The sequence below is a fragment of the Erinaceus europaeus genome, chromosome 4 (genome assembly GCF_950295315.1).
Source record: "Erinaceus europaeus chromosome 4, mEriEur2.1, whole genome shotgun sequence".
Lineage (NCBI taxonomy): Eukaryota > Metazoa > Chordata > Mammalia > Eulipotyphla > Erinaceidae > Erinaceus > Erinaceus europaeus.
Genome location: NC_080165.1, coordinates 133840955 through 133856268, shown reverse-complemented (window position 1 = coordinate 133856268; position 15314 = coordinate 133840955). Strand labels below are relative to the sequence as shown.

The 15314-nt window shown below is 40.5% G+C and overlaps 1 protein-coding gene across 1 annotated transcript in view; it reads left to right on the top strand.

Moving 5' to 3' along the window:
• The window catches only part of SLC35F1 (solute carrier family 35 member F1), a 534044-nt gene that overhangs the window by 104210 nt on the left and 414520 nt on the right, over window positions 1-15314 (top strand). The window lies entirely within an intron of this gene.

Below are 15314 nucleotides of genomic sequence, written 5' to 3'. Positions count from 1 at the left end.
TTTGTAAGTGCTTTATCTGTAGTAATGATCTTACACTTTGCTTATATTTGTTGGAAATATTTTACCTTTAATTCTCTTTTCCTGTTAATTTTATAATGTAGTATATATAGAGAGATTTAAGTTAATATAACTAATTATTTTCATTACTTAAAAAAATCTTCCTTTACGTGAGATCTAGTATTCAGTGAGGTTTTCTTTTCTTTCCTCTCCTCTCCTCTCCTCTCCTCTCCTCTCCTCTCCTCTCCTCTCCTCTCCTCTCCTCTTCCCTCCCCCTCTCCTCTCCTCTCCTCTCCTCTCCTCTCCTCTCCTCTCCTCTCCTCTCCTCTCCTCTCCTCTCCTCTCCTCTCCTCTCCTCTCCTCTCCTCTCCTCTCCTCTCCTCTCCTCTTCCCTCCCCCTCTCCTCTCCTCTCCTCTCCTCTCCTCTCCTCTCCTCTCCTCTCCTCTCCTCTCCTCTCCTCTCCTCTCCTCTCCTCTCCTCTCCTCTCCTCTTCTTTTCTTTTTTTTTAGTAGTGATTTAATAATGATCGACAAGTTTGTGGGGTAAGAGCGGCACAATTCTATGCAATTCCCATCACCCGAGTTCTGTATTCCATCCCCTCTATTGGAAACTTCCTTATTCTTTATCCCTCTGGGAGTATGGACCAACGATCTTCATAGAGTGCATGAGGTGGGAGGTCTGGCTTCTGTAACTGTTTCTCCACTGGACATGGGCGTTGATAGGTTGATCCATACCCCTAGCCTGTGTCTATCTTTCCCTAGTGGGGTAGGCTCTAGGGAGGTGGGGTTCTAGGACACATTGGCCCAGGGAAATTAGTTTGGCATCATTTTTAGCATCTGCAGCTTGGTGGCTGAAAAGCATTATGATATACAGCAGAAAAAATTGTTTAATAACCAGGAACCTTAAGGTAAGAATAAGGCAAATGAGATTAGGGATCTTCATGTTGGAAGAAGCTAGGAAGTCTGTTTTAGGTATAGGCTTCACTTTTTCTTCTTTCCTTTTCTACTTCTTAACTTCTTGTATATATCCCTTGACAGGTGTCTTTTGTTTTATTTTCATTCACTTTTTAAAAAATTTTATATTTATTTATTTATTTTCCCTTTTGTTGCCCTTGTTGTTTTTTAATTGTTGTTGTAGTTATTGTTATTACCGATGTTGTCATTGTTAGATAGGACAGAGAGAAATGGAGAGAGGAGGGGAAGACAGAGAGGGGGAGAGAAAGACACCTGCAGACCTGCTTCACCGCTTGTGAAGTGACTCCCCTGCAGGTGGGAAGCCGGGGTCTTGAACCCAGATCCTTACGCCAGTCCTTGTGCTTTGTGCCACATGCGCTTAACCCGCTGCACTACCACCTGACTCTTGATTCACTTGTTTTTTAAATTGGTTGAATTTGCAGTGTTTTGTTATTGAGTTTGTTTCCTTAAGACAGTGATCTAAAAATGACAGCCACAGGCATCATCCTTCCATGGCTTCTAGTGAGGGAGTTTTTTGAAATCTCCTGTGCGTTATGCAGATGTGAACTTTACCAGCACTCCTTAACTCCCTCTTGTCTTTTCTCTCTTTTGTATCTATGTCACTCTTCACTTCTTATCTTCCTCCAATTATCATTTGATAAATACAGAATCTATCATTTGTCTCTGACCACAGGAAGGTATTCAGGAACTTGGTTACTTTGTATATAAAAGACATTCCTGACTGAGTGAAATCAGTGAATTTTGTGTATATTTGAGATAATTTCTATTCAGCTTCAATTATTCTCCTTTGTGAGAGGTTTTTAAATATATATATATATATATATATATATATATATATATATATATATATATATATATTAGTGATTTCCAAGATTATAAGATAATAGGGCTATGGTTCCGAACCACTTCTGACATTAAAGTCCTGTGGCCTCCTGCCTCTAACGATAACTACTATTGTTCTTCAAGGTCTGAGAAACAGGTAAACTGTTTTTTTTTTTTTTTTTCTCTCCAGGGTTATCACTGAGGCTGGGTGTCTGCACTACATATCCACTGCTCTTGAAGTTTTTTTTTCTCTTTTGTTGCCCTTGTTGTTGTTGTAATTATTGTTGTTGGATAGGACAGAGAGAAATCGAGACAGGAGGGGAAGACAGAGGAGGTACAGAGAAAGATAGACACCTGCAGACCTACTTTACCGCTTGTGGAGCAACCCCCCTGCAGGTGGGGAGCTGGGGGTTCGAATGGGATCCTTATGCAGGTCCTTGCTCTTTGCTCCACGTGTGCTTAACCTGCTGCGTTACCTCCTGACCCGCACTTGTGTGGTTTTTTTTTTTTTTTTTTTTTGGCCTTCAGGGTTATTGCTGGGGTTCGGTGCCTGCACTTCGAGTCCACTGCTCCTGGAAGCTATTTTTTCCCTTTTTTTGCCCTTGTTTATCATTGCCATTATTGTTATTGTTGTTATTGCTGTCGTTGTTGGATAGGACAGAGAGAAATGGTGAGAGGAGGGGAAGACATAGAGGGGGAGAGAAAGATAGACACCTGCAGACCTGCTTTACCACTTGTGAAACTACCCCTCCAGCCTTCCACAGTTGGGGAGCCTGGGACTCGAACAGGGATCTTTAAGCCGGTCCTTGCACTTTGAGCCATGTGTGCTTAACCCACTGTGCTACTGCTCAGACCCCCACTTGTATGATTTTTAATGGGATTATCTACACTATCTTTTAAATGCCACAAATATGCAGTCAGAGTGAAAGATCTGTAAAGCTAGAATGATGAGAGAGAAATTCAATTTTCAGTTTCATGCTTTGAGATTAATTGATAGTCTGTCCAGGAGTCATCAGTATTAGTTTTATTAGTTCCATCCCTCTGCAATCTATATCAGAAAGGTTTTTTTTTTCTTTCCTGCAGATGCATTGAGCCATGCTTCACTTTTGGTTAGCTCACATCATAATGATGCCGCTTTTCATCCATGAGAGCTTGTAGAAGTACAGTGAACATCTGCACATAATGCAGCCATTCATGCAGAGAAAGTTGAGGGCGCTGTTTATCACAAGGGATATGCAAACTCTTTTCCTGCTAAGGAGCGTCAACTGTCCTGGGAGAGAAGTGCCAACAGCCCATTAGCTCAATGAGCCAGTCCATAGAACTTGTTTCTCTGCCCCCATGGAGGCCTGACTAGAGCTAGAGAACCACCAACAGGCTGTTAGTTCTTCCAGAGCTCATCCTCCTCCTCTTGCCTCTTTCTCTCTCCACCCCAAGCCTTGTTTGGAAATATTGCTTCCTTTACCACATGCTCTGCAATCTTTAGTCATCGTGGTTCTGAAATGACTGAAATTGGGGCCATTCTGTAAGTAGATATTGTTGTAGTTTAAAGAAGAGTTAAGAACGTAATAAGAGCTGCCTAATTTTAGTGATTGTTAATGTGCTTTCATTTGTTTAGTTACTTTTATTGATACAGCCAGAGTGTATGGATAAACTACATACACAGAAATTGTTTTGTAGCTTTCATGATAATTAGAAAAAGCAAAAGTGACTTTAGACTAGTCCTTTAAGAAATTTTGACTATGATGTTATGATGCTTATAAGATTTAGATCGTAACTTAAGGAAAAATGTAGAGATCTGATCAGTTTTACTTTTAACAATTGTGCTCACCTGGTTTGACTTCAAACAGTTTTCTTGTTTCCTTAGCTGAATGTATTTGTTTCCACTTAATACACTTGTTAGTCTGTTTACTGTAAATAATGATGCAATAGATAGGGATGTCCTAACAATAGTTAAGACAAATCCTGATGTAAGTGTATTTGCTTCTTTTTAAAAATTTTTAAAAAAATTTATTCCCTTTTGTTGCCCTTGTTGTAGTTGTTATTGATGTCATCATTTTTGGATAGGACAGAGAGAAATGGAGAGAGGAGGGGAAGACAGAGAGGGGGAGAGAAGATAGACACCTGCAGACCTGCTTCACTACCTGTGAAGCGACTCCCCTGCAGGTGGGGCTTGAACCAGGATCCTTACGCAGGACCTTGTGCTTTGCGCCACATGCGCTTAACCTGCTGTGCTACTGCTGGACTCCCTGTGTATTTGCTTCTTATTTCTGCCATAAATTATCATACACTTGTTAGTTGAAATCAACTCATAGTTCTACAGAACCTATAGTTCTATAAAAGTCTGAGTGAGCTTGATTGATTTTTCTACACTAAGTCTCACAAGGCAGAAATCAAAGTGTGGGTCTCCCTGACCTTTTGTCTGAGGTTCTAAGCTCAGTCAGAGGGTTGGCATAATTGAGTCTTTGTGGCTGTAGGTCTGAAGTCTCTGTATACTTCCTGACTATTAGGAACAACAGACAACACCTAGGAAGATCCATGTATGGTGGACTAGTGGCTATGGTTTCTTTTCTCTCTGTCTTTCACTTGCTTAAAAAAATGAAGACTAGAAAACTGGATTGGGGAAGCCATTTAGTGATATTGTATCTTTTGAGGCTGTGGGTTAATTTTCTGGTACTGTTTTTAAAAACACAATAATTTGGTAAAGTTAAAACTTTTATCAGAATATTTAGATCACTTTGCTGGACTGGGGAGATAACTTAATGGTTATGCAATGAGACTCTCATGCCTGAGGCTCTGAAGTCCAGAGTTTTACCCCAGCCCCACTATTAAACCAGAGCTAAGCAGTGCTCTGGGGAGAAAAAAAAAAACTAAAAAAAGAAAGAAAGGAAAGAAAACAAACCGAAACAGGCTGGGTGGTGGCACACCTGGTTGATCGCACATGTTACAATGCCAAGGACCTGCGTTCTTGGTTCCAGTTCTCACCTGGGATCAGGGAGGAGCTTTGTAAGTGGTGAAGCACTGCTACAGGTGTCTCTCTATCCCCCCTACCCTCTCAATTTCTGGCTATCTCTATCCAATAAATAAAGATAATAATAATTTAAAAAAATAATGTTTAGATACATCTTCTTGAATGGTTTCTGCATTAGAAATTTATACTCATTTTCTTTCCAATTGTAGGCAAACCAGTTGATACAACTTAATACATTTATTTGAAATGAACACCCGTTCCTTGTCACTGGTGCCTTTACTGTCTTCGTAGATATTCTAGTCAGTAAGTAATGTTAACACTCTTTTTTTGTTCCCCCTCTGGGGTTATTGCTGCGGCTTCGTGCTGACACTTCGAATCCACTGCTCCTGGCGGCCATTTTTTCCATTTTATTGGATAAGATAGAGAGAAGTTGAGAGAGGAGGGGGAGGTGGAAAGGGAGAGAGAAAGACAGACACCTGCAGACCTGCTCCACCACTTGTGAAGCGTCCCCCCTGCAGGTGGGGAGTGGGGGCTCTAACCCGGATCCTTGTGTGGGTCCGGGCACTTAGTACTATGTGCACTTAACTAGGTGCTCCTCCACCTGGCTCCCTAGTAACTCTCTTTGAATTAGAATACATCTTAAGGGTCATCTCTCCTGATTTTTCTCTGAACATGAGTCTTTTAGGCAGTATTTCTAATTCTCCAAACTCATTCAGCCTGGGTTTTCTCTCAAAATTCGAATACTAACAGTGTCACATAGTCTATTATTTCCCAAAGTAGTTATTTTTCCCAGCTAATAGTCTCACACTCATTTCCCCTCTTCATTAAACAAAGATCATGTTTCCGCGATTTTATGACATTGATATGTATTATATAAAATGCCAACAGTGTTTTCCTACTTGAAAGGAAAATGGTTTAAATATATTCACATGTTTTGCTAAATACTTGTGAAGATCTCTCAGAATTTCACTCAGATTTAAGAACAATGAAGATTAAAATGATATCCCACAACGCAGTTGACTCACCGTTAATGTTAAATGTTTCTTGAATGAATCAATGTAAAGGTGATAAATTCACACCTTCTACACATACCAAAGGAAACATACCTAAGTTCTGCTTAAGAAATGTTAGTTGTGGGGACTAAGAAGAGACTCAGTGGTGAGCTCACATTCCTTACTATGCTCGAAGCCCAGGATTGAATCCGGGCACTCCACAGAAGCACCATAGAAAGCAGTCCTGTGATGGTGAAGAGGGACATGCTTGAGTTCCAGGGCTCAGTCCCTGTCACCACATTAAAAAAAGAAAAGAAAAGAAATAGAAGAAGGGTCTGGATGAGTGCAGCTGATAAAAAGCACTAGGACCTGGGTTTGAGACCCTGGTACTCATCTGCAGTGGGGAAGCTTCATGAGCAGTGGAGCAGGCTGAAGCTATCTATCGATCATCTCTCTCTCTCTCTCTCTCTCTCTCTCTCTCCCTACCTACCTACCTACCTGTCTATCTCTATCTCCCCTTCTCTTGCCCTATTTATTTATGTCTCTATCATAATTTTTTAAAAAAGGAAGAGAGAAAATGACCACAGGGAGTAGTGCATTTGTAATGCCGACACTAAGTCCCAGCAATGACCCTGGTATCAAAAAAGAAAAAGGAAAAAAAAAAGGGGTTAAAGTTAGAATTGGACTTGTAGTGGTGAATATAAAGTTGCATATACAGACATTGATTTATAATGATCACATGTGGAAATTAGATAACATTATAATGCAACACTACCCCCAACACTTTATAAAGGTAAAACAAAAGAAAAAAATGGCCAAATACATTTTGTTTGGGTATATTTATTGATAAATTTGACAAATTGAGTTGCACAGAAAATAAAGTACATATTTTTCACAAAAAGAAACACATTCCTACTGTTAGATAAATTGTATCATATTTTATTTATTTGTTGTTAGCATTTTATTAGGGATTTAATAATGGTTTAAAAGATTTTAAGTCATGGGAGAATAATTTTATATCTACCACCAAAGTCCTATCTGCCCTTCTTCTGAAATGATAACCACAGAGTTCTCACAAATTTTGAGGGACAGTTTAGTTGCCCTCCTCCCTCCCTTCTTCCCTCCCTTCTTTCCTTCCTTCTTTCCTTCCTTCCTTTTTCCTTACTTTTCTTTCTCTTTTCCTCTCTTCTTTTCTGTTATTTCCTGTCATTCCCTCCCTCTTTCCCTCCCTTCCTCCCTCCTTTCCTTCCTTCCTTCCTTCCTTTTTCTTTCTCTTTTCCTTTCTTCTCTTCCATTATTTCCTGTCCTTCCTCCCCTCCCTCCTTCCCTTCCTTCCTTCCTTCCTTCCTTCCTTCCATCCATCCATCCATCCATCCATCCTGAATTCTCTTTACACCACATGTGAGTGAAAGTATCTAGTAGTTGTATTTTACCTCTTGACTTTGCTAATTACCTTAAGTCCTTGAGCATGGTACCAAGTGAGCTTATTTGGGTGCGGCTCTTTTCAGTTTAAATCATGATTTCTTTCTCTAAGATATTAGACACTGTCATAGATACTTTGCCATCACAAAGTTTAGATATATTCACAAATACAACCTTCACAATTTTTGCAAATATAATGTAATAATCTAAAGTTTCTAGAATAAATGTCATAAGTGATAAAAAAAAAAAGGTACCCAAGAAGATGTAGTGTAGCATACCTGGTAGAGAACACATGTTACTATGTGCAAGGAACCTAGTTCAAGCCCCCAGTTCCCACCTACAGGGGAGAAGCTTCACAAGCCATGAAGCAAGTACTACAGGTGTCTTTGTTTTTATCTTCCTTTCCATCTTCCCCTTCTTGCAAAAAGAAATAAATGACCACCAGGAGCAGTGCATTGATCATGCCTGTACTGAGTGCCAGCGATAACCCCTGTGGCAATAAAATGAAAAGATGAAACACAAAGTTATTTTTGTGAACTTCAGAAGAAAATGTAAGAGCCATTCCTACAACTTGAAACATGCTATTATTCAGTCAGTTTTACATTATTACAACGAGGTGTGTTTTCCAAAGCTTGTTTGAGTTGTTGCTATCTCTCCACAGCTGTGCAGCCAATCTTAGCAGTGCTTATCCGGTTTCTGCCCAGTACCTCAGCTATCATACACACTACATGCTAATTCATTCAGAAGGACACAGAACAAAAAGCAAATTATAATGAAGCTTCCTGAAATTACATTCAGGTGGGTTTGGTTGTAAAAATGTCCGTTCAATCTAGTTGTAAAAGTAGTTGAGGAAGAAAGCATGATCTTTCAAGATTTCATTGTGCATCACAATTCGTTTAATGTAGGATGACTCAGTGTGTGTGTGTTTATGTCATGTCAAAAGCTTAGAATAGTTTCACAACAACCCCCCCCAAAATGAAGATAAATAAAGAATAACAAAAGTAGGATCATTGCTGATGTTCTGTGGTTTCTGTGTGTTCTATATGTCCCATGATAACATTGTGAAATCACAGGCATAGGTGCTGGATGTTCTGGTTGCTATTTTTACTCCCATCACAGTCTATCAGCTGTGACTTCTGCATGGGTTTCACCCACTAGGCTGGGTTGGCAAGGAGAGTTTCTTTGACACACTGCTGCCCTGGTTAGAGGTTTGGGTACTGGACATTTCTGCATATAAGCTAAGGATATGCTGTTTAGAGGTTGAGAGACAATCAGAGAGAGAAATCCTACACTGTGATTTAATCTTCTTCCTTGCAAACTGGAGATAATCATCATGCCTGTTACATGGGATTATAAGATTAAATGATTTAATAGAGTTGACTTTTGTGCATGGTGATGTGTGCTGGTTTAGTTCTGCACATTTCAATTCAATTTTCCCAGCACCAATTGTTGAGAAAACTCTTCTTTCTCAATTTAATGTTTTGAGTTTCCTTGTCAAACATTAAATTTCCATAGGTATGAGGGGCTTATTTCTAGGCTTTCAATTCTATTTCGTTGATCTGTGGGTACATTTTTGTTCAGTACGAGACTGTTTGGATTAGAATAGTTTTGTAGTATAATTTAAGCATAGGGAATATAATGCTTCCATTCTTGTTCTTTTTTCTTGAGATTGCTTGGGCAATTCTGGGTATTTTCTAGCTCCAGATACACATTTGTTCTATCCTCTTGAAAAACTTTGGTGGGCCCTTGATAGGGATTGCATTAAATGTGTATATAATTCTGGGAAGGATAGTCATTTTTAGTGATGCCAATTCTTCTAATTCATGGACATGTGGTATCTTTCCACTTTTTGTGTGTTTTTTAATTTTATTTCTTATAGTAGTGACTTATAATTTTCAGTGTATAGACCCATTGCATCCTTTTATTTATAGATAGCTAATAATTTTGTTGACACTGCAAAAAGGATATATTTCTATATTTCTTTTTCTTCTGCAAGGAGGAATGCCGCAGATTTTTATGTATTAATTTTGTGAGACTTAAAGCTTGTTGAAGCTTAGTATCTTTAGGCAGAAAGTGGGGATAATGATATCTTAGTTACTGCATAGGACTATGGCAAAGCGTAAAGGAAAAATGCATGTGAAGGGAACTTATAAAGCACTGGGATATTATTGTTGTCATTATTTAACATTCCTTGTATATAAGTCCTTTCTTTTGATTGTACAGTAGATTCTTCTTCTTCTTCTTCTAGCATTTGCCCTTCTTCCGTAGCCAGTCAACAGCGTCAGGTTGAGCCTGATGTAAAGTTTCGAGACCTCCTTTGAATCTGGAGAGGTGGCAGTCGTTGACTATGTGGGTCATAGTCTGTCTGTAGCCGCAGGGGCAGTTCGGGTCGTCTCTGGCTCCCCAGCGATGGAACATAGCGGCGCACCGGCCATGGCCTGTTCGATAGCGATTGAGGAGGGCCCGATCATAACGTGCTAGGTCAAAGCCGGGTTGACACTTGCAGGGGTCTGTGATGAGGTGTCTGTTCTTTACCTCAGCTGACTGCCAGCTCTGTTTCCAAGAGTCTGGAACAGAGAAGTTCAGTGTAGGCGTAGGGGACCAGATTGGGTGACGAGACGTCAAGCGTTGGACAGGGTGGGCAAAGATATCCGCGTATATTGGCAGGTCCGGTCGAGCGTAGACGTGGGAAATGAACTTAGATGATGCCGCATCCTGACAAACATCTGGTGGGGCGATGTTGCTAAGAACTGGCAGCCATGGGACCGGGGTGGAACGGATGGTTCCAGAAATGATCCTCATGGAGGAATATAATTTGGAATCGACCAAGTGGACATGGGGGCTACGGAACCATCCTGGGGCACAGTATTCTGCAGTGGAATAGCATAATGCCAGAGATGATGATCGTAGTGTGGAAGCGCTCGCGCCCCATGAGGAGCTGGCCAGTCTTGCAATGATGTGATTCCTCGCGCCCACCTTTGCTGCGGTTTTTATGAGATGTTCGTGAAATGACAGAGTGCGATCGAGAGTAACGCCAAGATAGACTGGCTGGGCTTCATGCCGGATTCTCGTATCGCCAAGCTGCACATTAAGCTCACGCGAGGCCGAGGCATGGTGTAGATGGAAAACAGATGATACCGTTTTTGCAGTGCTAGGGATTAGTCGCCATTTTTTACAGTAATCAGATATCAGAGACATGTCTTTCGTGAGTGTTTCCTCGAGGATGTCGAACTTTGATGCCTGAGTTGCACAGCAGATGTCATCGGCGTAGATGAACTTCCTTGAAGAAGTTTCTTCTGGGAGGTCATTGATGTAAATATTAAATAGCGTAGGAGCCAGAACAGAGCCCTGGGGGAGGCCACTTGAGACAAGTCTCCATCTGCTAGACTTGTCACCCAGATGCACCCGGAATCTTCTGTTTTGGAGAAGAAACGATATAGTGTTGGCCACCCATGGAGGCAGGCATCTTGAGATCTTGACTAGGAGACCACGGTGCCAGACCGTGTCATAGGCTGCTGTGAGATCAACAAAGACAGCACCCGTCTTTAAATTCTTCTGGAATCCATTTTCAATGTATGTTGAGAGGGCCAGGGCTTGTTCGCAGGTAGATCTTCCTGGGCGGAAACCAGCTTGGGCGGGTGATAGGAATTTCTCTGTAAGATGAGAAATACGTGACAGAAGCAGCCTCTCAAGGAGTTTGTAACACACGGAGAGGAGAGAAATTGGTCTATAGCTGGCAGCCAGTGTTGGGTCTTTCTTTGGTTTCAAAACCGCTATAATCTTCGCATGTCGCCAAACTTTGGGCATAGACTCAGATTCCAAGATGTGGGACAGGAATGAAGCGAGCCACTTCTTTGCCGCGGGACCCAGGTTAAGAATGAGTTCTGGGGTGATGTTATCATAACCAGCAGCTGTTCCCAGTTTAACCCTCTTCAAAGCGTCTTCCAGTTCAGACAGTGTAAAGGGAGAGAGTTTTGGAGATGGACAAGATAAACGGAAGTGGGATGACCACTCATGGGAAATTTCTCTTTTCCAGACTGGGTCGATCTTAGCACGTCCAACTTGAGTTAGGTGACTGGCCACTGAGTTTGGAGATACAGGAGGATGGGAGACAGTAGATTATCTGGATAAACGCACACAGGTTACCTTAAATTCACTGTGTTTCTGCTAACTATTTGTTCCTGATATATGGTGAGTGTACAGAATAAATTTAGGTTTCTGGATGGCATCATTTTGAAATTTTCATTTTGTTCATTTCAGATCCTGAAACTGAGTAATCTGTTTTAAGTGTTCTTGTGGTAATAGTATCAGGATAAACGTTTGGGGGTTCAATTTATTGACTGTCAGAAAAGCCAGGATATATTTTTGCTATGTTTTTCTATGCAAAATTGCATCATGACTTTCCTGACAACCTAATAGCATTCAGAGTTTACACTTTGTTCACTTAAAAAAATTACCAGGTTAAGTGCACATGGCGTGAAGCACAAGGACTGGTCTAAGGATCACTGTTCAAGCCCTTGGCTCCTCACCTGCAGGGTGGTCGCTTCACAAGCGGTGAAGCAGGTCTACAGGTATCTATCTTTCTCTTCCCTTCTCTGTCTCCCCTTCTCTCTCGATTTCTCTCTGTCCTATCCAACAACCACAGCAATGACAACAATAATAATAACAGCAATGATAAACAACAAAGGCAGTAAAAGGAAAAAAAAAAGTCTTCCAGGAGCAGTGGATTCGTAGTGCAGGCACCCCAGCAATAACCCTGGAGGCAAAAAAAAAAAAAAAGAAAAAAGAAAAAAATTACCAGTGGAGGCCGGGCAGTAGCGCAGTGGGTTAACCGCACATGGTAAGAAGTGCAAGGACCTGTGTAAGAATCCCGGTTTGAGCTCCCAGGCTCCCCACCTGCGGGGGGAGGGGAGTTTGTTTCACAATCAGTGAAGCAGGTCTGCAGGTGTCTTTCTCTCCCCTTCTCTGTCTTGCTCTCCTCTCTTGATTTCTCTCTGTCCTATCTAACAACAACAGCAATAACAACAAAACAACAACTTGTGAATGTTTTGCTTGATTACTCACTTAAATCCTTATAAAATACACTAACCATTAAATTTAAGGCACAAACTAAGTATTTATAAAATATGCTAGCAATTTATTTTGGAAAACAGAATATTAAACATACTAACTAGAGTCTGCCCTACCATCCCTTAAAATTTGGATAAACTTCATTTCAAATCCTTTCAGCAAATTTTATTGAACTTCTGCTGTGTAGCAGGGACAGTTCTCGTTCCTGGATGTACCAAATCAAATAAGAGAACTGGTGAAATAACTCGAATTGTGTGCTGCTTGGCCATGTGCTCAACTCAGGTTTGAGTTCAGTTCCCACCACCTGGAAGGAAGCTTCATTGCTGTGATCTCTTTCACTCTGTCTCTGCCTCTTTACCTCTCTGTTTCTATTGAAACAAGGAAGCAAACAAAAATCCAACCAAAGGTCAGAAAGAAAATCAAATAAGGTATGGCCTTAATCTCAAAGAGCTTTCAGATTAGGGTAAAGAAACATAAACACCTAACAAGTCAAATAACTTGATGACTATCATGACAGAGGTATTAATTCACAGGTATTAGAGTCTGACAAGAAAAGGATCATCTACAGTAGCTGGTGGTCTGAGAAGGGTTGCCAGAAGATGTGTCACAGAGACACTATTTGAAATGTGACTGGATGATACTGAGTCTGAGAAAGGTAAGAATTTGTGGCAGAAGGGAACATGCTCCCAAGGTGTGTCCCTACTCACAGGCACTCTGATTATATAGCAGAGTGAAAATAGAATACTCATTCATTACCTCCTGTTTTTGTGGATTAGCAAGGAAGTGCAGGTTAACTGGAACTTGTGCTCTGTTTCACACTGGGTCAGCAGTCAGTTCTGAAACTCAGCACTTCTCATGTTGGAAAATTCAGTTCCTTATAGTAGTAGAATTGATGTTTCTGTTTTCTTGCTAGATCTAGGCCTGGGGCGATTTTCAGTAACTGGAGAGTATTCTAGTTTCCTAAGGTCTCTATAGACCCTTTCATACATGGATAGTGTAAGAGTACATCTCTCTGACTTCAGATACTTTCTGCTTTACTATGCAGTCACATAACTATCCAATCATATTTACAAGTTCATACTATCCAATCATTTTTATCCAATCATTGGATAGTCCATACTATCCAATCATATTTACAAGTTCTACATGCAACAAAGGGAAGAGGGTTATATGTGTTGTACACATGAGGGAACTGGGACTTTAAGGGAACATTTTTTTGAAACCTGCCTATGGTGTGTGATACTGAAATGTTGAGGTCAGTGTTAAACTCAATGCAAAGGCTAATCCATGAGGAAGGTCACTAGTAGAGGTGGAGTTTATGGCCACCATATTTTCTTGGACTCTCAGGAGGCTGGGCTAGATTGATCCTGGGCCTGACCTGGAATGTTTGAGCATTCTTGCTGAAATAGTCTAAGGATGAAAATTTTGCTCACAATTCAGAAAGAGTTAAGAGATTCTTTTCTGGAATTTACTTAGAGGAACAGAATTTAAATTTATACTTAGTGCTAGTGACAGACCAGATTAGACTAGAGCAGATGGGCAGTGGCGACTAACGATGAGAACAGCCTAAGTTTGAAATGTCTGTCTACTGTCTACTGCTGTAGGGGGAATAACAATCTTTAATATTTTGCTTCCACTGTCCAAATTTCTTCTGGAGCTGATGTTTTTGTATTTTTCCTTAGAATCTGGCTCTTGTCCTCATGTTTTTTGTTTCTGTTAATAGGAACTATTGATCTTTATGAAAATTTTTGGAAGACACTTATTATATTGATAATTACTGAATATCCCACATTCAAGAACTCAAAGTACTGGCAACACATAGAAAATATGTGCTATCATGGCACTTATGGACTGTTCTGAAATGTTATTTATCCTTCCTATTTTGTCACTTCCAGAACTTTATCATTACAGGCTGATTTTCCAAATAGAGAAGAAGGAAGGGAAGGAGGGAGGGAGAGAGAGGGGGGAAGAGATAGAAGGAGAGAGAGAGAAACAGAGTGAGACTGATATATACAAACTTCCATCAATGTGGTGGGGAATGGACTTGAACCTGGGTAACATGGCAAAACAGCACACTGTCCAAGTGAAGTTGATATATATAAAACCAACAAATCAAGCAAAAGTCTTCTGTTGTGCTGGGTGTGATACACAGAATTACTCATGTATTCTAAAACCATTTTCTTCTCTAATTTTTTTTAGTGAATTAATAATGATTAACAAGATTGTAAAATAACAGGGGTACAATTCTACACGGTTCCCACCACCAGAGCTCCATATTCCCTCCTCTCCATTGGAAGCGTTCCTATTCTTTATCCCTCTGGGAGAATGAACCAATGATCTTTATAGGGTGCAGAATGTGGGAGGTCTGGCTTCTGTAATTGCTTCTTTTCTGGACATGGACAATGACAGGTCAATTCATACACCCTGCCTGTTTCTATCTTTCCCTAGTGGGGTAGGGCTTTTGGGAGGTGGGGTTCTAGGACACATTGGTGAGGTCATCTGCCCAGAGAGGTCAAGATGGTGTCATGATAGCATCTGCAACTTGGTGCCTGAAAGGCAGTAAGGTATAAAGTAAATCTTCAACTATTTTCTGAGTGTCTATAATGCACTGTGTTCCTGCTCAGGATATAACAGAATAAGACAGTCCTTGTCTTCATAGGTAAGAGATAGAGAGGTTAGACAAGATAAAGAGAGCCAATGATTTGCCACTGTTTTATTCTCTAAAGTTAGATATTTGATTTATTTTTTAAATGGTAAAATGATAGTATATGAAGGAATGGAGGCTACCTCAGGCCTGGCTATGGGCAGAGTCACATTAGTAATGAACTTCTAATGTATTAACAGGTCAAGTCTTGTCATAACATCTTCCTGTTTTTGAATCTAAAAAACTTAAGTGGAACTGCTTAATATAAATGAAATAAAGATGAAGACTACCAAAATCACAAATCTTTTCTTCTGTTCTATATTAACATGACTGGGCAGTTTTGCCCAGGGTTATAGAACTAATTAGAGGTAAGACAGCAATTTGAGCTCTCCAAGTCTATTCATCTTTTTTTTTTTAATTGGGT